Genomic DNA, 22378 nt, shown 5'->3' on the forward strand with positions numbered 1-22378 from the left:
TGCGCCAGATTGGGCGAAACAGCTTCGGATACGTACGCTAAAATTGAAAGAGTGTATGGTGATAGTGCTCTTTGACCCGGAAGCCAAACGCCAAGGCTCACAATGGTTGTTTCCGCGCGCCCCCCGCCCGCAAAAAGCTCGCATGAGCAAGTCGAAGGTGAAAACGATGATTATTGCCTTTTTTGATAACCGTGGAATCGTCCACAAAGAATTCGTTCCACCAGAGAAAACTGTGTATCAAGTCTACTATTGCCAAGTACTCGATAGATTGCGAAAACGAGTCAACAGGGTGCGCCCAGACATCGCTCGTAACTGGATCCTTCATCACGACAACGCGCTGTGCCACATTGCCCTCAGAGTGTCCCAGTATTTGGCCTCTAAAGGGACCGCCGTGTTGCAACAGCCGCCTTGTTCGCCCGACATGTCACCCTGTGACTTTTTTTGTTTCCTAAAACAAAATCGGTGGTCAAAGGAACCCATTTTGAGTCGATTACGGACATCTAGGCGGCCGTGACGAAGGTACTCGCGGATATCCCAGTCGAAGCGTTCCAGAAATGTTACGAAGCATGGAAAACGCGCTGGACTCACTGTGTAGCTGTCCAAGGGGACTAATTTGAAAGGGATGGCAGAGTAGTAGAATAATTGTCAAATATACGGTTTTTATGGAATCAGTCTCATTACTTAATTGTCACATCTCGTATATATCGAAAAGTTAGAGAATCGCAAAAATCGGTGTATCGTCCTCGATTGCAACTATTCGGAACAAAAAAATCGAATTTTGCCAACAAAGCGAATCGGAAAAGTTTTTCTACTTTCCTCTGAGCTAAAAAGCTGTTCAAATTGCTTGGAAATCTCAAAAAGTGGGATGTAGTAGTATGTATAGCGTCCACAAACTGCTATTTTCAAAATAAAAGTCGTGGGTAATAGACAAAAAGACATCGGAATAGTGTATTAGTGCTTCTTTTATTGCTCAGTTCCAAGCATATACGAACATTATCACACATTAATCGAAGATTGTTCAACCGAAGTCATTTACAAAGAAAGCAACCATTAATAGTATTGCAATCCTGTATTGACTAGTGGAATGCATGCTCATATTCACAAACACGCATATATGTACAAGTATATAGTATAATAGTATAATATACAAATATTAAACGTGAAGTCATTAATTTGCCACACATCCATTTGGGCTGGCAACCAGTGAACCGTGTTAATCGATAACGATTACGATTCCAACTCAATAAACAGCAACAAGTAATGCAGTTGGCAAATCCGTAGAGTGCAACAACAAAAACGATAACTTATAAGCGTTCCACAACAATACCCAGAAGAATAAATTAAAAGTGCCCAAATTGCAAATTCAACAGCAGCGTAATAATTTATGGCAAATTTACAAGCTGACACGCAAGTGCGTTGCGCACAGAATGTTACCGGACGTTTGAGATTAAAATACACGAATTTCCACTCAACGCCTGGCAGAGAGCTCATCGGCAATTATTTATGGGTTTTTCTGCACAAGACAGCCATCTACGGTAAATTTTGCCATGCACAACAACAACAAATACTTTGAATTTAGATATTTCATCTTTAACGGTGAGTAGTAGTTGGTGTGCATATCATATAAATATTAGTGTGGAGTGTTGGCGCAAGTTCTTATACCCTGATTAGGGTGTATTAAGTTTGCTATGAAGCTTGTAACAAACAGAATGAAACATCAGAGCTGCCTTAAGAACAAATCATTTATAAATTATTAGTTTAATCGATTTAGCTGTGTACGGCTGCCTGTCCCTCTGCATATGCGCGAACTAGTACCTCGGTTTTAGAGATATTGATCTGAAATTTTGCACACATATTTTCCTCTTTAAGAAGCAGCTTATTCATTGGAATGCTTGATATCGCGCCACTAAAGCATATAGCTGCCATACAAACTGAACGACCAAGGTCAAGTTCTTGTATGAGAAACTTTTTATTTGACAAGATACTTCATGAAATTTGACATGGATTGTTGTATTAGGCAATATTACTATCTGCGAAAAAATTGGATAGATCGGACGATTATAACATATAGCTGCCATACAAAATGAACCATCAAATTCAAGTACTTGCATGAAAACCTTTTTTATTTTAAGAGATATTTTCAGAAAATTTGCCGTAAATTATTGCCCAAATCAACGCTATATTCTCCGAAGAATATGGAGAATGATAGATATTTTCAGATCGGACGATTATAACATATAGCTGCCATACAAAATGAACCATCAAATTCAAGTACTTGCATGAAAACCTTTTTTATTTTAAGAGATATTTTCATGAAATTTGCCGTAAATTATTGCCCAAATCAACGCTATATTCTCCGAAGAAATGGTCAGATCGGACGATTATAACATATAGCTGCCATACAAAATGAACCATCAAATTCAAGTACTTGCATGAAAACCTTTTTTATTTTAAGAGATATTTTCAGAAAATTTGATATGGGTAATTTTCTAAGGCAACCGTACAATCTGTGAAGAAATCGTTCAGATTGGACCTGGACTTATATAGCTGCCATACAAGCCGATCTGACCGTACAAAATCAAATACTTGTATGGAAAGTTTTTTTAATTTGCCGAGAGTATTTGTTCTTGTTCTCTGTTTTATTTTAATTTCTTTGTGCCACACAATTCTCGGCTTATATACTTGTATATAATTTGCCAATTGTTCGTGGCATTTGCAAAAATTTTAACAGCAAACACAGCAGAAATGCGTAAATAAATCCATAAAGCTAACGTGCGTAGCAACGTGACTACTGACACACACAAACGTAACACATAAAATAACGCGTGTTAATGGCACATAACAATAAATTATTATGGCAATTACCGAACAGTAAGAAAACAACAACAATAAGAAAAACAAAATATATTGCAGTCAAGTAAACTTTATTATTAATACTTGCGCATACATACAAAAGTTCATATGGAGTATAAAGTCAGTCGGTACAAATTACACGCCACAAGCGGCAAGTGAAAAAAAATTAAATAAACAAAAAAAAAAGGGAAATGGAAAAGGGAAACTCCATTTTGCGCTGCGCAATTGCAACATATTTCTCGGCAGCTGCCATTTTGGCCTGTTGCTGCTGCTTGCTGCTGGCTTCAAACCTTGGCAATATATCCACTAACCTCTGACTCTCGAACATACTACATATGTATGTATATATAAGTACAATTGAAATGGACGCAAAACATATAAATATGTATAGTTTCCCATAACGTAACGGTATATACATATATTACGTTTTGCGTCCATTTCATTTGTTCTAGACCTGAATACATACATACAAGTATTGTTATGATATATGCATGAACCTTACACTGTAAAAGCATTCGACTTATGGCGCTTTCATGTTGGTTAGCTTGGTGAAATCTTGTATATTGTTGGGTTAATCAAAAACGAAACTCAACGTCTTGAAATAAGACTATTTAATAAGTCAACCTAATAAAAATGTGGTTATATTTTTTTGGAAAAAAGCTCTTCGAAAGGAAGCTTTCATATTAATTGAATGAAGTCTGCTGTACTATGTGTATAACCAAATGTTTTGCAAATAAGGCAGTTGAGGTATAATCGAGCATTTTATACTCTTGCAACTTTCAAAAATAAAAAAACTCAGGAGACAACTTCGGGTGTTGACTTTATTTTGAAAAATGTTCCAAAAAAACTCAAAATATTTTTGTCACAACTTCCGAAAACAAAAGCTCAGGAGACTCTTACCGGAGTTGACGAAACTTTCTGTTGAAACATGTTTGCAAAAAACTCAAAATATTTGTGTCACAAACTCCGAAAACAAAAGCTCAAGAAACTCCAAATATTTTTGTCACGAGAAAGCTTTTGTGGAATCTTTGTTTAAATTACATTTCTAATAAAAGATAACTGTAAAGTGTTATGTTGGAGACTCGGATCTATAAAGCACATTTGAGGGTTTACCAGTGAAACAGGAAAGAAATGTAGGCTAAGCAGAGTAATATAGTAAAATTTATCAACAGGTATTAGGACGTGTAATCTTTTTTTACATTAGGCTATACTAATCTGTACTCGTTATAGAATTTTATTAACAACACTTTTATCTTTCAGATTCAGCTACCAATATAGCTGGTTTTAAACCTGGTAAGTCTTAGCTCACATTTTTAAATATACTTATATAATACATATGTGCACGTTTCATGAATTAAATTTTATTTTAATTATATTTAATTTTTAGTACATATATAAAAAACATATTCCAGAAATAGACGCATAGGCTTATAAATATAATTCACAGGGTGAATTAAATCTACTTGAAAGTCAGAAAAACATGTTTTTTCGGATATTGTCCTCCAACTGTGGCAGTGAGCTTAATTTGTATACCCTGAACAGGGTATATTAAGTTTGTCACGAAGTTTGTAACACCCAGAAGGTACCGTCGAAGACCCTATAAAGTATATATATTGTATAAATGATCAGTATGTTGAGCTGAATCGATTTAGCCATATCCGTCTGTCTGTACTCGTATATACATATACGAACTAGTCCCTCAGTTTTTAAGATATCGTTTTGAAATTTTGCAAACGTCATTTTCTCTTCAAGAAGCTGCTCATTTGTCGGAACTGCCAATATCGGACCACTATAGCATATAGCTGCCATACAAACCGAACGATCAGAATCAAGAGCTTGTATGGAAAACTTTCGTATTTGACGTGGTATCTTCACGAAATTTGACATGGATTACTGCTGGTAATAATATAATCTCCAAAAAAATTCTTCAGATCGGCTCCATATAGCACTAACTAAAAGGCATTAAGTTGTACCACTTAAATATTGATGTATCTGAAAGCCAGCACATATTTCATATAGTTACTAAAAGGAATGAATCTGTGAAGGGTATATTAGCTTCGGTGCATCCGAAGTTAACGTTTTTTTCTTCTATTGTTGAATACAGGTATTGATCTGAGAACTAATATTGAGTTTTGATAAAATGGCAATAAACAATTTAAAGTGGCTTTAAAATTTTTATCTAAAACCTTATTCCTGACAAATAAATAAAGAAGGTTGTGTGAAAATTTCAAATATATCGGTCCAGCCGTTTTGATGAAATTTTGCTAACCGACTCCGAAAAAAGCGTTTTTTGAAAAATGTGTTTAAAGTTTAGGAAGTCTATTGTACTTAGTAAAAAATTCATAGAAATACAATTTAATTTCATATATTCTGAGAATACTCTTAAATATATGTGCATTTATGTATATTCGATATACAATATAAGTAAAAAATATCGATTTTTGAAATTCACGATTCTTTCATCCCTTTCATATCTACTTTCTGATATGTGCCAACTCTTTTAAAATCTCTTAAAAATGACTTATGTTCACTATACATTAGGGTTAAGGAATTCGCTGTTAGGACCTTCGTTGATATTAGGGATCTTACAATAACATTCTGCGGTAAATCTTATTCGAGAGTGAGAGCGAGAAAAGAAAGAGTTTTACATATTTATATATAACTAGCGGCTGTAACTGCTCTGAACGGTCTTGGGGTTAAATCAAACCTCAAATACAGTTTTCTGTGTGACAGAGTGATTGAAACGGAATGTGGAAACGCACGTGGTCGACCAAATGTCGAGTTATTTACTAAAAGAAACATCCGTCTACAACCGGCGAATGCAGTGAAATATCTAGAGGTCATTCTGGATAGGAAGCTTTGATAGAAGCCGAATATCCAAGAGAGAGCAAAAACGACATCGATTGCCTTGTGCTGCTGTAGAACACGTGTCTGAACTCTTAGAAATGACTTCATGCCGGATCACTCGGACCATGGAGTCGCCTAACTGAACTCTAGCGGCTCATTCTCTGCCCATATAACGGCGGGGAGTTGTGAGTGGTTGCTGTTGGAGAAGAGTGATAGCGGGCTTCTTTACAGATGTGTCAAAGCTTGGTTTGAAGGTTGCATCTTCAAACTTTAGCAGGAATTTGCATTGCAAACGATGAACTAGCAAGTAAAGGCCCTTTAGAACCACTATCGGTTAAATAGAAGCGGGTCAGTGCTCCCGTATCCACTTGTGTTCAACTACTAGATTGCAGGGTTTCGCGGAAGCTTGGCCAGCGCAGTGCCACCATTGGTACATGCGTTAACGCAAAGGAAAGTTGGGAATCCTACCAGACGCAATCTGCAGAAGTTGTATGGAAGAAAATGGATGAATTGGTGGTGGAAAGAACTCAACACTTCCTTCTTGACTGTCCCCCGTTTGGTAGTTAAATACTTTAGAGTGCATACCTTCAGATATCCCACCGAACTGCCGGGTATGGAAATTAAAAGGCTGTGTTTGGCTTTGTATTGGTGATTCATTTTGTCATGTCATAATGAGTTCGATATTCCGTTATATCCCAAGTTCTTCGAGTTTCGTTAAAATTTTAATGTTAACAGTGTTTGATTATTTAGAAAACTTTCTTAAATTATATATTATTTAGCTTTTCATTGCTAAGAAATAAGTTATAGCACTTCCATTATAATTATATGTACTTCTGAAAGCTCGCATGCATGGTATTGTAATATTAACAGTTATAAGAAATGATCTCAATGGTATATATATGTATATCCATAAATTTTTATGTAAGTACATTAGGTTGTACGTTATGTAATGAAATTTAGTCGTCAAATGTACTAAGCATTCATACATACATGTGATTCTTGCATACCGTGTTGCTCATACGCCATGTTGCACTAATATATGAATGCTCCGTACATATGATTCATAATTTTAACTGCGTATAACTTTTGAAGCAAATTTTGATGAAAAAAGCAATACCGTCTACATTGTAGAGCGAAAAATTTTGTATTAGAATATTATGTTTTGAAAGTTGAAGCTATATTTTTTTGGAGCTAAATAATTTATTGCAAAGGATCAAAAATCCCATGTTAATTATATGGAAAAAGTAAAATATTTTTTTTTTTTTTTTTTGTTTCAATATCTTTTTATTTATTGAATCTGCTTTTTGTGTGTTTAAAGCCTAACAATAAGTAATAAAATCTTAAACCTATTTAAAAACTAGACACGCTCAAGCAAATGATTGAGGTGTTTTGGTGATACATTGCTCCTCAGTACGCGGGCATATCTCTTCTTTTAAGGCGTGTTTCATTGCAGGAATGTACCAAAGCATTAGCCAAAGGGTTTGGGTGATCACGGAGTTTACATATATATTTAATTCTGCTGTCTTCTACTTCTTTTCTTACCATAGAAATACCAAGGTCTTTATGGATATTTTCATTACGCATGTACCATGGTGAACACGTGATTGATCTAAGCATTTTTGATTGGAACCTTTGTATTATGTCTATATTAGTTGCACAGGTCGTACCCCACAGTTGAATGCCATACATCCAAATCGGCTTTATGACCGCATTATATAAAAGCACTTTGTTGTCTAGGCTAAGTTTGGAGTTTTTATTTAATAGCCAATTTAAATTTGCAGCTCTTATCTTCATGCAAGTTATTTTACTAGATATATGTTTTTTCCACGTAAGTCTTCTATCTAGGTGAATACCAAGATAAGTTACTTCATTCGCTTGGGGTACTAAAATATTGTTAATTTTTACTGCCGGACACATTTTTGGTCTAAGTGAAAATGTAACATGCTTACACTTTTGTTCATTTACCTTTATACGCCAGTTGGCTAGCCATTCTTCGACAAACCTTAAGTGCTCGGCTAATATTCTTGATGCTATTATGTGGCATTTGTTACGGCTCACTATAGCTGTGTCGTCCGCAAAAGTAGAAGTTAATACATTGTTAGCTGTTGGAAGATCTGCTGTATATATTATGTAAAGTGTTGGGCCTAGAACACTGCCTTGGGGTACACCAGCCCTTATCTGTCTTTCATCAGATATGAAATTTCCCACTTTTACCATAAATTTTCTATTTTTTAAATACGATTCCAATGTTTTATATAATTCTGAGGTAGAATATTTTTAATCTTGTATAAAAGGCCCTCATGCCATACCTTATCAAACGCCTGAGCCACGTCTAGAAATATAGCTGAACAGTACTCTCTGTGCTCAAATGCTTTTCTTATTTCGTTAGTAATTCTATTTACTTGCTCAATCGTGCCATGTTTTTCACGAAAGCCAAATTGGTGCGTTGGTATAATATTATTTTCGTGGAGGAAAGGAGTCATCTTTGATAGTAACAATTTTTCAAATATCTTAGAAAGACAGGGTAGAAGACTGATTGGTCTGTATGAAGACGGCTGTGTTAAGTCTTTCCCAGGTTTGTCTATCAAGATGATCTGCGACTTTTTCCATGAATTTGGATAGTGACCGAGATTAAGAATTGCATTGAAGAGCAAAGAGAGCACCTTTACGGCAATATTTGGTAACTCAATTAGCATTTTTGGGGTAATATTATCATGTCCTGGTGATTTTTTGGGGTTAAGTTCTTTTATTATTCTAGTAACTTCAGAAGTAGAAGTCCTAATAGACACATGCGAATCGTTTGCGGCATTGGGCAAGGTTGGCAACTCAAAGTTGTTCTTTGGGCAATTGGGTTGAAATACCTTTTCTAGGTGATTTGCAAAGCAATTTGCCTTATCCTCATCACTACGTGCCCAATTACCATTCAACTGTCTTAGAGGCATGTTGGAATCTACTGGTGGCTTGAAAGACTTTTGTGCTCTCCAAAGAGAGTTTTGCTTGCGAGAATTTGGACACAGTTTCTTTATATAATTTTCAGTGTTGTGTTCCTCTTCGCGTTTAAGCGCTTTTTTTAACTTTCTTACAGCAGATTTCAGTTGAAGCAGAGTTGAAGGGGATCGATTTAGCTGCCATTCCCGCCTAGCTCGCCTTTTCTCATTTACAAGTTTCTCTATTTCACTATTGGTGATCTTTCTAAAACCTACCGGTTTGTTGTTTCTTTTTGGTGTTGCCAATATAGCTGCATTAGTTATTACTTCATTAATTTCTCTTATATTTTCATCAATGTCTCTTCCTGTATTTATTTTGCAATCAATATTGATGTGGGTGCTGACATACTTTCTATATTTCAACCAGTTAGTTTTATGTGATGTTAGAGAAACTTTCGGCTCAAATATCATGGGCTGTTCGTATAACTTTATTAGTACAGGAGAATGATCAGATGATAAGTCTGTACATGTTTCAGCTGTCATAAGCGATCTATCTATATTTTTGACGACAGCAAAATCTATTAAATCTGGTATTTTTCTTCTATCACTGGGCCAGTATGTCGGCTTACCAGGAGATATTATATCCAGCTTATTATGCTTATTCATAATAGTGTAGTACAACTGTCGTCCTTTCGGATTAATTAGCCGTGAGCCCCAATACGTGTGCTTTGCATTGTAATCTCCACCTGCTATAAATCTGTGGCCTAGTGTTTCAAAAAAGTCTTTGAATTGGATGTCTGTAATTTTAAACCGAGGTGGGCAGTATATGGCCGTAAGATTTAAGTCCCCGCAGCGATTTTTTATAGTTATTGTTGTAGCTTGTAATTGCGCTGTGGCATAAGATTCTGATGTGTGGTGATTTAACCGTTTTCTAACCAACACTGCTGTTCCTCCATGTGCCTTTCCATCTGGATGGTTTGTAACATAGAGTCTAAATCCCGGTATAAAGAAATTGTTTTTGTTCGTAAGATGAGTTTCTGACAATAGCATTACATCGATACTATTTTCATCCAGAAATCTAATAAGTTCCAATTTATGTTGGTTAACACCGTTAGCATTCCATAAACAAATGTTCAATACACTCATTTTTTACTTAAAAAAGTTTGCAACATTTGGTTTTGAGATTTGATTATCTCTTGAATCATATTTTGCATTGAAGCCATAAATTGTGTCATACATTGGGTAAGGTTTAAAATCATAGTTTCAACGCTTCCATTTGGTTGGTTTTGGGGCAATTGCATTTGTGTAGTATTGCCTTTCACAACGTTTGCATAACTCCCTTGTGTAGCGATGTCTTTAAGATTTACTGGTTTTGAAATATGGACGGGGATTTTAATATTTTCATTAGATGGAATATTCGTCATTTGATTACGACGTGCTTGGATACCCTGTGCCAATTTCGATTTTAAATCTTTGTAAACAGGGCAACCCCTGTAGTTAGCAGTATGATTTCCTCCACAATTGCTGCATCTTTTATTTAAATCCTCTTTTTTAAGAGTACATTTTGAAGTGGGATGTAGATCACCACATACTACACAGACACTTCGTAGAGTGCAATATGCTTTCGTGTGTCCATATTCTTGGCAGTTTGTACATTGTACTGGACCATTTCTCTTGTGTGGTTCCTCAACGGTGATTCTGCGATGGAGAAGATATTTTAAATTGTAAATCGGGTGTATTTCATTTTTCTTTAATTTGTTAGAATCTGGCATAAATTCTATTTTGAACATTGGTTGTGGGACTTTGTTCCTGTTAAAAATATTTACTACTGATTTAATGCTAAAACCACCTTCTTCTAGTGCTTCTTTAACGTCGTTAGAGTCTACCGAAGACTCTATACCTTTTATTACAACAACTAGGCCTTTTGAGCTCTTCAGTTGGTAAGAGTAGTAATTCTTGTTATTATCTGATAGGAATTTTACAGTATCCATGAAACTTTTTTTCAGTGTATGTTTGAATTTTTGTTTCATCTATGTTACCTTTTTTCAAGGGCACAATGTGAAAATTGTTTGTGCCTATTATATTGCTCATTTTGGAAACAAGCGCATTTGAGCTACACTCACGCAAATAGATTGGAGGGGGTTTGGCATTCACGACCGTGGTGGTACCCTTTGCTTCGTCGTTAGGCTCCTTGCTTAATAAGGCAAATCTGTTGCCATTTAGAATTTCTGGCTTTTTACCATTTGGCGTGCCTGGTTGAAATTTTTTGGTATTGACGGCTGATTTAACTGGACTTAGTTTCCTTTTTACGTTAATATAGCGATCAATACCAGTCTGAACAGACGGTCCTTTTTTGCTTGGTACATTCTCACCTTGCTTTTTGTTTTCCTTCGCTGACCGGCTGCTTGCTGGTACCTGCGTACTGTTTGCTGTCAACGCATTTGTTGTTGCCCTTTTGCTGTTCTCTGCTGCTTCTGCTGGCTCCGCTTGCTTACATGCTCTTTCAGCTGATCGCTGCGATGATGAGTCATCGCCGTTAATTTTGTTTTTGCCAGGAGTTACTGTTGTTGGCTCGACAAAGCTAAAGTAGGCATTTAAAGAATGCCTACGGCCTTGCTGGTGAGGCTGAGTAGCACTCATTTTTTTATTTGATTATTTTTCTTTTTTTGTTTTTACTTTTTGTTTCGTGCACAATTTGTTTATGTTTACTTATAACAATTTGTGTGCACTGTTTTCTATTTGTTTATTTTCTATTTATTCGATTTTTTGGTTTTTTAATTTTTTTTTTTTTGCTTGTTTGCGTTTTAATTCACGGAGCGAATTAAAATACCGTACACCTTGAACACTTGAAACAAAACTAAAATAAATAAATAAAATATTAAATTTAAATTAAAAAAAAATAAAATACTTGATTAAGTTTGCTGCTTTGTTAAGGCCAAAACTGAAATTTAAGCGACTATTCAACTTGATACAAAAATGTACACCCTAATGAGCATTCAGAAAGTGTGTGAGTGCGAACAAAGTGTAAAGGCAGAACAAATGCACCCATTTGTTTTACGATACTTAAGTTGGCTTTATGACGCTGACAATTATGACTAATTGAAATGCTTACTTTTATGTTTCACACTTGTCAAATGTTGTTAATTATAATTTATTATAGCCATTAGAGAATTTATGGCACACAAACACCCACGCCTTTGCTTGACTTTTACTTTACCTCAGTTTTTTTAAGGAAGATAGTGGGTTTCTGGCTTGCAGTATATAAGCGCTTATGTGTCATATATGTCAAAATGTACATATATAAGTAACGGGTGATTTTTTTGAGATTAGGATTTTCATGCATTAGTATTTGACAGATCACGTGGGATTTCAGACATGGTGTCAAAGAGAAAGATGCTCAGTATGCTTTGACATTTCATCATGAATAGACTTACTAACGAGCAACGCTTGCAAATCATTGAATTTTATTACCAAAATCAGTGTTCGGTTCGAAATTTTTTTATCGACAAATTTTGTTCAGCGATGAGGCTCATTTCTGGTTGAATGGCTACGTAAATAAGCAAAATTGCCGCATTTGGGGTGAAGAGCAACCAGAAGCCGTTCAAGAACTGCCCATGCATCCCGAAAAATGCACTGTTTGGTGTGGTTTGTACGCTGGTGGAATCATTGGACCGTATTTTTTCAAAGATGCTGTTGGACGCAACGTTACGGTGAATGGCGATCGCTATCGTTCGATGCTAACAAACTTTTTGTTGCCAAAAATGGAAGAACTGAACTTGGTTGACATGTGGTTTCAACAAGATGGCGCTACATGCCACACAGCTCGCGATTCTATGGCCATTTTGAGGGAAAACTTCGGACAACAATTCATCTCAAGAAATGGACCCGTAAGTTGGCCACCAAGATCATGCGATTTAACGCCTTTAGACTATTTTTTGTGGGGCTACGTCAAGTCTAAAGTCTACAGAAATAAGCCAGCAACTATTCCAGCTTTGGAAGACAACATTTCCGAAGAAATTCGGGCTATTCCGGCCGAAATGCTCGAAAAAGTTGCCCAAAATTGGACTTTCCGAATGGACCACCTAAGACGCAGCCGCGGTCAACATTTAAATGAAATTATCTTCAAAAAGTAAATGTCATGAACCAATCTAACGTTTCAAATAAAGAACCGATGAGATTTTGCAAATTTTATGCGTTTTTTTTTTTAAAAAAAGTTATCAAGCTCTTAAAAAATCACCCTTTATATGGTTACTTATCTACATACTTCAGTGCTAAAAATAATGCAATTTTGCTCGTGTAATTCTGTAATTTGTTTATATTATTATTGGCATTTTACAATTAATGATTTATGGCAGCATCATTTTCATTTTCGAAGATTTTAACACTATTTCTGGTTCTGTCACTTTATTAATGTATTAATAAAATGTAATATGGCCACTTTTTTTTACTAAAAGCTATAATTTGGTCGAGCTACTGCCTAAATTTATTGTCAACGGAGCCGTAAAGACTTCAAGTACAGTGAGTGTACAGTTTTATGAAAACCTTTTTCGTAGCAAAAATATGCCCAGAGCTTTAACATTGACTAATTAAAATCTTTATTAAAGTGTTAACCAGAATTTTTTTTGAGAAAACTTTAAAATTTTTTGATCAAAAAAATTTTTTCACATATAACGGTATTTCTTAACTGTACTTTACGACTTAATATGTATTAGTAAAAAGATTTAAGGATTAATGATTTAAAGAAAGGAACTATGGCTGATCTCCGGGAGTCCCTCTCCAAAAGAACGTTTTGCGGTGACCAGTATATCTCTGAACTGGATCCCCTGAAATTAAAAAATCAAACAGATTTCGTTGAAATAATGTTAAATCTAGTAATTAATCGAAGGAATAAGCAAAATACAATTTTTTGATAAAATGACGATTTCTCCAAATTTTCGAAATTTTTGAAATTTTCTGTGTGTATTCTTAAGCAGATGTATATTTAGAAAATAAAATAAGAAAATCGATTTTTTTTTAAATTGTAACTGTATATGTATAACGTCTTAAACATTTCTTTATATTGACATTGACTGCTTAAAGACCTTATTACCGTGGGGACCCCAGATGTAGGGTGTGCCATATAAAATTTTAAATGTTGAAGATCGAGCGTAAAAGATTGTGTGAAGCGTTTGCTGTATGGCACCGTCCTGTTGGAACCAAATGTTGTCCAAGTCTTCCTCTTTCATTTGCTTGAAGAAAAATTCGGTTAACATTGCGCGATATCGGTCATCATTGATGATTACGGTTCCTTCTTCATTTTCGAAGAAAAATGGGCCGATGATTCCACTAGACCAAAATCCGCACCATACAGTGATTCGTGCTGGGTGCATTGGCTTCTCGACGATTACGTACAGGTTTTCTGTGCCCCAAATGCGACAATTCTGCTTGTTAACGTAACCATCGAGGTGGAAATGAGCCTCGACCGAAAAGATGATTTTTCGGTAAAATTGACCATCCTCAGTTTTTTTTTTTCAAGTTTTCAATATTCCCCAGTTTTCTTCTATTGAATAGCGACCCATTTTATAAATTTTAGACTTTTTACTGAATATCTGTCACTTTCCGAATAGTACTTGACGTTTCCAATGTCTAAATATAGATAATTCAAATTTAAAACGTCAGATGGCCCACCCGTTATATATTGCTCTCATCGTAAAATGTGCTCGTATTCTATTGCTCCAACTTCATACTGACTATTATGACTCTCATCTTATATTGCTTTCATATGTATGTTAACTTGGCCACGAAGTTTGAAATACTTGTAAGGAAACATTGAGACCCTATAAAAAATATACATATAGGTTAAGTGATCGGTTATATTACGTGACCAGCTGACTCGATTTAACAATGCTTGTCTGTCTGTATATATGCGAACTACTCCCCCAGTTTTTGTGATATCGATATGCACACATACTTTCCTTTGCAAGAAACTGCTTATTCTTTGAAACCATTTATTTCATACTACTGAAACTGAACCCTTGTATGGAAAACTTTTTATTTAAACAGCTGTCTTCACGAAATTTTGCATATACTATTGTCCAAGGCAACGCTAGAATCCTCGAATCGAACCTTTATAACATAAAGCTGTCATACAAACCGAACGATGAAAATCAAGTTCCGAGGCATAAAGTTTGAAAAAAAGCGAAATTTCCAATGAAATGGAAAGAAAACAAAAATTGAGAAATTTTTTAAAGTGAGAGCACAAAACATATTTTACCGATAACGACAACACAACAAGACTTAATTTAGATTATTTCCAATCTTTAGAGATTAATTGAAAATATTAATTTATTTCCACTCCATTAAACATATGACCATAAATAAAAAATGTGATACGTGGCAATACTGCCTAAAGAGCGAACACTATCTATCCTAACTGAAATTTGGCAATTGAGTGACTTTTTGATTTACACATAGCTTTGCTCGCCAAAAGCCCATAAACGCTTTGCTTTTCGCTGGAAGAGCAGCAAAGTGCAAATATTTACTTTGCGAATTATGGCAAATAAATTGCGAAGTGTTAATTAATTGTACAAAGCTACCGCAAATGCGTCCATTACGGCAATGAACAAATGCAACAACAAGAACAATAACTATAAATGAAACGTGCTTGAACTACATATTTTGTAAATTGTAAGAGTATTTGTACAATACATAACTACTAATTTATTCTTCAAAATCTATGTCGTCCCCTCAAAGTAATCTCCCGTGAACCCAATACACTTACTAGTCAAGTTGTTAAGGGGCTATACCAGTGAGTTTTTTCAAAAAAAAATCCTTAAAACTGAGTATTGTTGAACATATAGGGTGGGCCATATAAAATTTTAAATTTCGAAGATAGGGCGTAAAAGATTGAGTGTAGCGTTTGCTGTATGGCACGTAGCGCCGTCCTGCTAGGACCAGATGTTGTCCAAGTCTTCCTCTTCAATTTGCTTGAAGAAAAATTCGGTTAACATTGCGCGATATCGTTCACCATTGATGGTTACGGTTCCTTCTTCATTTTCGAAGAAAAATGGGCCGATGATTCCACCAGACCAAAATCCGCACCATACAGTGATTCGTGCTGGGTGCATTGGCTTCTCGGCGATTACGTGCGGGTTTTCTGTGCCCCAAATGCGACAATTCTGCTTGTTAACGTAACCATCGAGGTGGAAATGAGCCTCGTCCGAAAAGATGATTTTTCGGTAAAATTGACCATCCTCGGTCAAACGATCTTCTGCCCAATTTGCGAACTGTAGAATAGTGAATAGCGACCCATTTCGTAAATTGTAGATTTTTTACTGAATATTTGTCACTTTCCAAATGGTATTTTTCCAATGTCGAAATATAGATAATTCAAATTTAAAACGTTACATGGCCCACCCGTTATGCTACTATACAATGACCTACGATCTTTTTGATTGCTTTAAAATTGTCAATTTGACATCAAAGAACGACCATTTTTTACCTAAAAAAAAGATTTTTTTTTCAAAATTACGTAATTTTTTTAATTTTTGATATTTTTCAAAGATTGTAGGTCATTGTATAGGAAATATCTTTAAGTTTAATAATTTTTTTGAATTTTTTTGTTTCCGCTACTCATTCGGCCGGAGTCATGTCCGCAGTTGGAGCACTTTTTTTTTGCACCTCCGAAGGCAGCCCTAAACTCCATTATTTTTCAACATTTTTGTAAAAAAAGAATCTTAATATATAGCTCAAAATATACCTTATTATGTGCAAAGAAGTTCCAAAGTTTCTCTTAAAAAAATTCACGAAAATCGCATAATTTTTCATGCGTTACACTGGTATAGCCACTTAAAGAGTCGCGCGAAATTTAAATTAAAATGTCTTATTATTTTTTGCCCACAGTATTACGAGTATATGCTGGTATACAAGTATACATACTTAATACTTATATTCGCCGATTTCCAAAAACTATTACAATTTCAATTAGCAATCGCAAAATACGTATTGTAACGGCCAGCTAATTAGTGGGAGCAACCGTGGGAACGCTAAATGTCTAATGAAAAGCTTTGAATGTTCATTATTGCCGAAATGCCCGACACAGATAATGTGTTTTTTGTTTTCAATTTCTTCTTTTCAATTAATACTTTTGTGCTTAATTCATTTATGCCGCATTACAATTGCTAAAGGGAAGAGAAGAGAAAGCAAGGTCGGAAGAGAGAAGAGTGAAAAACCCGATAAAAATTGAAAAGAGTAAAAATAGCAGTAAAAAAGTGAACAATTTGCAGTTTGCTCGACCGCTAATAAGTTGGTAATTGTCAAAATAAATAATGTTTCCGTTTAGCGTTGAAATCGTTTAAATCTCTACACAATTGACCGCCCACTTAACTAACGTTTGAGGCGCAGTCCAGCGTGAAAATGCTTATGCTAAAAATTGCCAAACGGAAATTAATTTAATTCATAGGCATTTGCCAATTGCAGCCCCACCCAATTTCAACACAGCCATATTATTTCGGGGAAATGAATGAAACGGAAATACCCGTAAACTGCCAACTGGCTTGGTGCGGCTTGTAAGTCATTGGACTGGCACGTTTGCGCCACGTAGGCATCAGAGGCTAGCGTGCTAGTGGTGTACGAGCTTATTTCGAAAATGCTTTAATGTTTTTAATAAAGAAATTGTGTAGTTTGCTTCTTAACAATCCACTCTTTCTTCAAGCTCGAGCTGTTTTTTTAGGGGTTTTACCTCAGATTTCTTTCAAATGTGGTTGCTCAGTATATCTCTCAACCGTTACTGCCTTCAGGTTTCGGTGACAAATAAATTCAATTTCTCAGAGGAGAAGAAGAACAGTGATAGCGCTAGTGAAATCACAACGACTATTCTGTTTAGGAGCTCGATAAAGTCTAAAGCTTTTGCAGTGGAGGAAATCATTCCCTGCATACTCGTTAGACGGTTGAAAATCCAGACGAGTTCCGGTTTTATAGATCAGACTACATTAAAAACAGTCTGCCTACTAAAAGAGGTTTTTGTGATCATCACTTGATTACGAACTCAGATATCAGTTAATATGTTGAATAGAGAAAGAATTAGAAAAGGTTAATAGTTACCAATTAATAGGTTAATAGTTACCAATTAATATGTTAATAGTTACCAATTAATAGGTTAATACTTATCAATTTCCACTGTTCTCCTGTCAAACTGTCCGTATTACTAATTTGATCGAAATCTCTACAAAGTACCACTAACAGGCATTAGAAAAAAAAGGCATTTTATTTAACTGCAAGAGCCAACTTAACACACAATTCTCTCGGCAAAGCAGCTTACATATCAGCTGCTGAAAACCGTTAAATAATATTTTAACCAAAAATATTGTTGTCTGGCAGCATTAATTTGTAATTCGTTGAATATTTAATATGCTGCTTTCATTACGGATTTACTATCTCCTCGCTGATGAGCTGTCATCGCTGACAATGTCGACTTGATGCTTTTTGATGCTTGCTGACAGGTGCCAAAAAATTTATTTTTACATCACCTTTAATCAAGTGGTTAAAAACAAGGGAATTCACTTTTTACTTTGTGAAGTTTGTGCGTATCTAGCAACGTGTTTATTCCCGCGTTTCTTTAGATCATTGACCAAAGTTGGCATAGCTGAAAACACAAGGCTTCAAGTAGGCGTAGAAGTGTTATGCGTTGACTTGGAATCTGCCTACAGAGTAATATTTTTAATATAACAATTTTTTTTTATCGTTTTCTGCCAAGTTAACAGGTCGGCATTAAAAAGTAGTAGTATTAACTGTCAAATTAGTTAAAAAAGGAGTAATCTGCAAGATAAAACTCACGAAAATCTCAGTTTACTGAAACACTAAAACTATGAACAAATTTGATGCCGCGATATCCTATACTAGGGAATGTATGTATGTACAAATTAGATATAGTCTAATTTGTTATATTCTACAAGGGTATATATTCTTAGCCGAAATTTGTATCAAGAGCATTACAAATAACTCATTAGGGGTGCTCAGACCAGCTTTGTTAATTCGTTAGTCGTTACTCGGTAATTTTTTACGTGGATTTTGTTTTTGTAAAATTAACAGATTATCGTTTTACCGAGTAACGAAGTACCAGACTGGTACCTGTTACGTACTTCGTTACTTGGTAACATCACTCAGCTGTTTTTTTTGCGTTGTTGTCTCAAAAGTTTTCTGTAACAATTCTTTTGGGTTAGCTCTTTGAAGCTCATTTTTTTGTTAAAATCTTGATGAAATATTCGTTCGTATGCCCGTCTTAATTATTTTTTATGGATTCTATAATAATGTTTCAAGGTACGTAGTTAAAATCTGGCACTTTTACAATATCTTTCCATTAATATACCTTTAATGAGATAATGTGATTTTTATGGAGATATTCTGGAACCATAATTCAACTGTCATATGTAGTTTATATATAATATGAGACGTAGACCAGATGCCTTGTAATAATTTTAATACTTTCATTACTGAAAACTTTTGACTTAAAAGTATATTTCAAGATTTGAAAACAATATATCAAGTTCAGCACTAAGCATTAAGAAATATCATAATCATAGTGAGCCCAAGAAACAAAGATGATATAAAAGAACTTAATTATTATATATTTGGGTTCAAGCACTGCTGCTAATTTTATGATAATGATAATAACTTCGATAATTATACCCTGAACAGGGTATATTAAGTTTGTCACGAAGTTTGTAACACCCAGAAGGAAGCGTCAGAGACCCTATAAAGTATATATATAAATGATCAGTGTGTTGAGCTGAGTCGATTTATATACGAACTAGTCGCTCAGTTTTGAAGATATCGTTTCGAAATTTTGCAAACATCATTTTCTCTTCAAGAAGCTGCTAATTTGTCGGAACTGCCGAAATCGGACCACTATATCATATAGCTGCCATACAAACTGAACGATCGGAATCAAGTTCTTGTATGGAAAACTTTTGCATTTATGAAGATATATTCACGAAATTTGGTATATATTATTTTCTAAGACAACAATGTAATCTCCGAAAAAATTTTTCAGATCGGATTACTATAGCATATATTCACGAAATTTGGTATATATTATTTTCTAAGACAACAATGTAATCTCCGAAAAAATTTTTCAGATCGGATTACTATAGCATATAGCTTCCATATAAACTGAACACATAGTGACTAAAAGTATGAACCTGTGAAGGGTATATTAGCTTCGGTGCAGCCGAAGTTAACGTTTTTTCTTGTTTTCATTATATTTTATTTCATTTTAATTTAAATGAATTTATTTTAAATTAGCTTAATTTATATCATTTTAATTTAGTTTGATTTCATTTTTTTATTTTACTCTATTTTTTTATTATATTTTATCTTATATTAATTTATTTCAATTTATTTTATTACTCCTGACTTTCACTTGCTCCAACGAATTACTGCCACTCGTATTTCAATTAATTGACCGTTACATACGTTACATCTTCTCATAAATTTTTCAATTTATATATGTATACAATGTATGTAGGTACATATATATGTCTTTATTTACGAGCCGGCTTGTAATTCAAGCTGAGACCATGACCATAAATTTATTGAGTTTTATTCGGAAACTGTCGCTTCGTCACTTTATGTACATAGATAAACAGTTATGCCACGGCAATATTGCGGCGTTGTCGATGGCATCAATGTCCATCACTAGGTACAATAGATTAAGCTTTTTTTGTAATTGTGTGTGAAATGTCAAATTGCATGTATACTTTCACGGTGGTGTCGATGAATTGCTTTTGACAACTAAGTACTTACTGGATTTCACAACCGTTGTAAAAGGTGCTGACATTTTTTACAAAATTTATTCCACACCGTTGATAAATTAATTATAAGGCATGATTATATTAAATAACAAACTTTCGGCCTTATAATTAATTTAGGTTCTACCTTATTCAGTCTTGTTCCTTCCTTTTTACTCTGAGCAGTATTGCTAAAAAAATTCTGTAGAAAAAACTGCTTCTCGAAAACAGATCACTTCGAGACCTAAACGGTATTTTAAACCTTGGACTCTTTAAACACACTTTACTTTATTTTAAAATATTTTTGGCCTATTTTAAGATTCTCCCAGAAGGAAAAAGTTGAAAAACCAACTTAAAGCGGCATAGTTGAAAACTGTTGGAACTATTTTTAATATGAAAAAAGTGTTTTGGTCAAATTAGGCTATAGTAAACTACGCATGTCTTCAAAAACGAGCAGAACAATGTCTGATAAAACCGTTCATAGATAAGAACTCAACCATATTAAGGCGCAGCAGCTTTTTGCAGCCAGCCTCATGTAAAAAGTATCGATTTTTTACAAAGAATACTTCGACTGTAGGGCCTACAAGTATAACACACATTTGCCATGAAGTTTGCTTTCCTTAACAACATGTCAACTAGTGACTGGATGGTTTTGCAAATGTGAAGTCATTGATGATGGAAAACGTAGTGTATAAACGTGACAAAAATTATCTTAAAATCAAAATGGGGCATCAAAATTTGGTGTAAATCAAATCCATGCTCCTCAACTGCTACCAATATCGTTGGCTGATTAAAAATTGCTTCTTATTTGGGAGTTGAACGATTTTATGCAATATTTTCTCGTTATTATTGAGATGACTTCACAGAACAAACTAACGTAAATGTTCAAGTATTCAAATAGATTCTCCATCTGCTTAATGCATTTCCATATTCTAGCTTAAGTTTCACCAAGTTTTTGCTCGCAAAGTCTCTTCAGTAACTAGATTTGAAAGGTTAGAAAATTTGTTGCTGTTATTGCAACACAAATAATAGTTTCGGCAAAGGCGATATGAGTCAAACATAAAGCTATAAGCCTAGAGCTCTAGTAATTAAAATAACATGTCAATTGAAAAGTCCCTGATCTATAACAGAATCCGGTCTGATACATAGATGGTGCTACTAGAATTAAATCCAGATGTACTTGAGTTAGCCCTAACCTTCAAAAGCCACGTGTATATATGTGTATGTAGTTTGTTAATTATAAAATTTAGCTTGAAGCAACTTTTATTACTATAAAAAAAGGATAAACAGGAATTTCGCTTGTTGTTAAATTTTACATTTTAAAGGAAAAAATGTTTCTGAAGCCAAGGCCTGGCTTGATGAACATTTTGCGAGCTATGCACTATTAAAATCTGTCATGTTTTTGTTGAAGCGGTAGAATTCTGCCGAGTTGACAGTCCTTGGCCGGATAAAAATCTGGGTCCGTTCCGGTTACGTAGACCCGACTGTCGTGGGAACGGCCAAATCGAGTATTGCTATGCTCAGTTCAGACAGGTTGAAATGAGCACCGAAGACGGTGAACGCACCTAAAGAGGTTTTTACCGATGAAAACATTAAACAAGTCCAAAAAATAATTTTTAATGAGGTAAAGAGAAGTTGTTCGAGATAGCAGGCACTAACAAATGAACGTGTACATCATATCATTCACGTATATTTGAGTATGAAAGCTGTGGTGCGAGCTCACTTTTGAACATAAACAACGACGAGTTGATGATTTAGAGCAGTGTTTGGAAATGTTCAAGTATAACAAACCCAACTTTTTGAATCGATATTTGAAAATTGATGAAAAATTGCTCCACAATTTCACTGTGAAGTTCGATGACTGTCGAATCTGAGTGGACTGCACAGGATGAACCGGCTCTTATGGCATCTGTATTTTGGGATCCGCATGAATTAATTTTTATTGACCATCTTGAAATAGAAAGTACCATCAAAAGTGCCTTATTA

At 34.9% G+C, this 22378-nt stretch overlaps 1 protein-coding gene across 2 annotated transcripts in view; it reads left to right on the plus strand.

The window, feature by feature from the left end:
• Positions 1-4046: 4046 nt before the first annotated feature.
• LOC115065706 (probable inactive protein kinase DDB_G0270444) overlaps positions 4047-22378 on the plus strand; it is a 65734-nt gene continuing 47402 nt past the window's right edge. Inside the window, exon 1 of one of the 2 annotated variants that reach the window (XM_049456525.1) lies at positions 4047-4146. The gene's annotated coding sequence lies outside the window, so the exon portion shown is untranslated. The remainder of the gene's footprint in view (positions 4147-22378) is intronic. The other variant, XM_049456524.1, reaches the window with a different exon arrangement.

Source organism: Bactrocera dorsalis, chromosome 4 (genome assembly GCF_023373825.1).
Source record: "Bactrocera dorsalis isolate Fly_Bdor chromosome 4, ASM2337382v1, whole genome shotgun sequence".
Classification (NCBI taxonomy): Eukaryota; Metazoa; Arthropoda; class Insecta; order Diptera; family Tephritidae; genus Bactrocera; species Bactrocera dorsalis.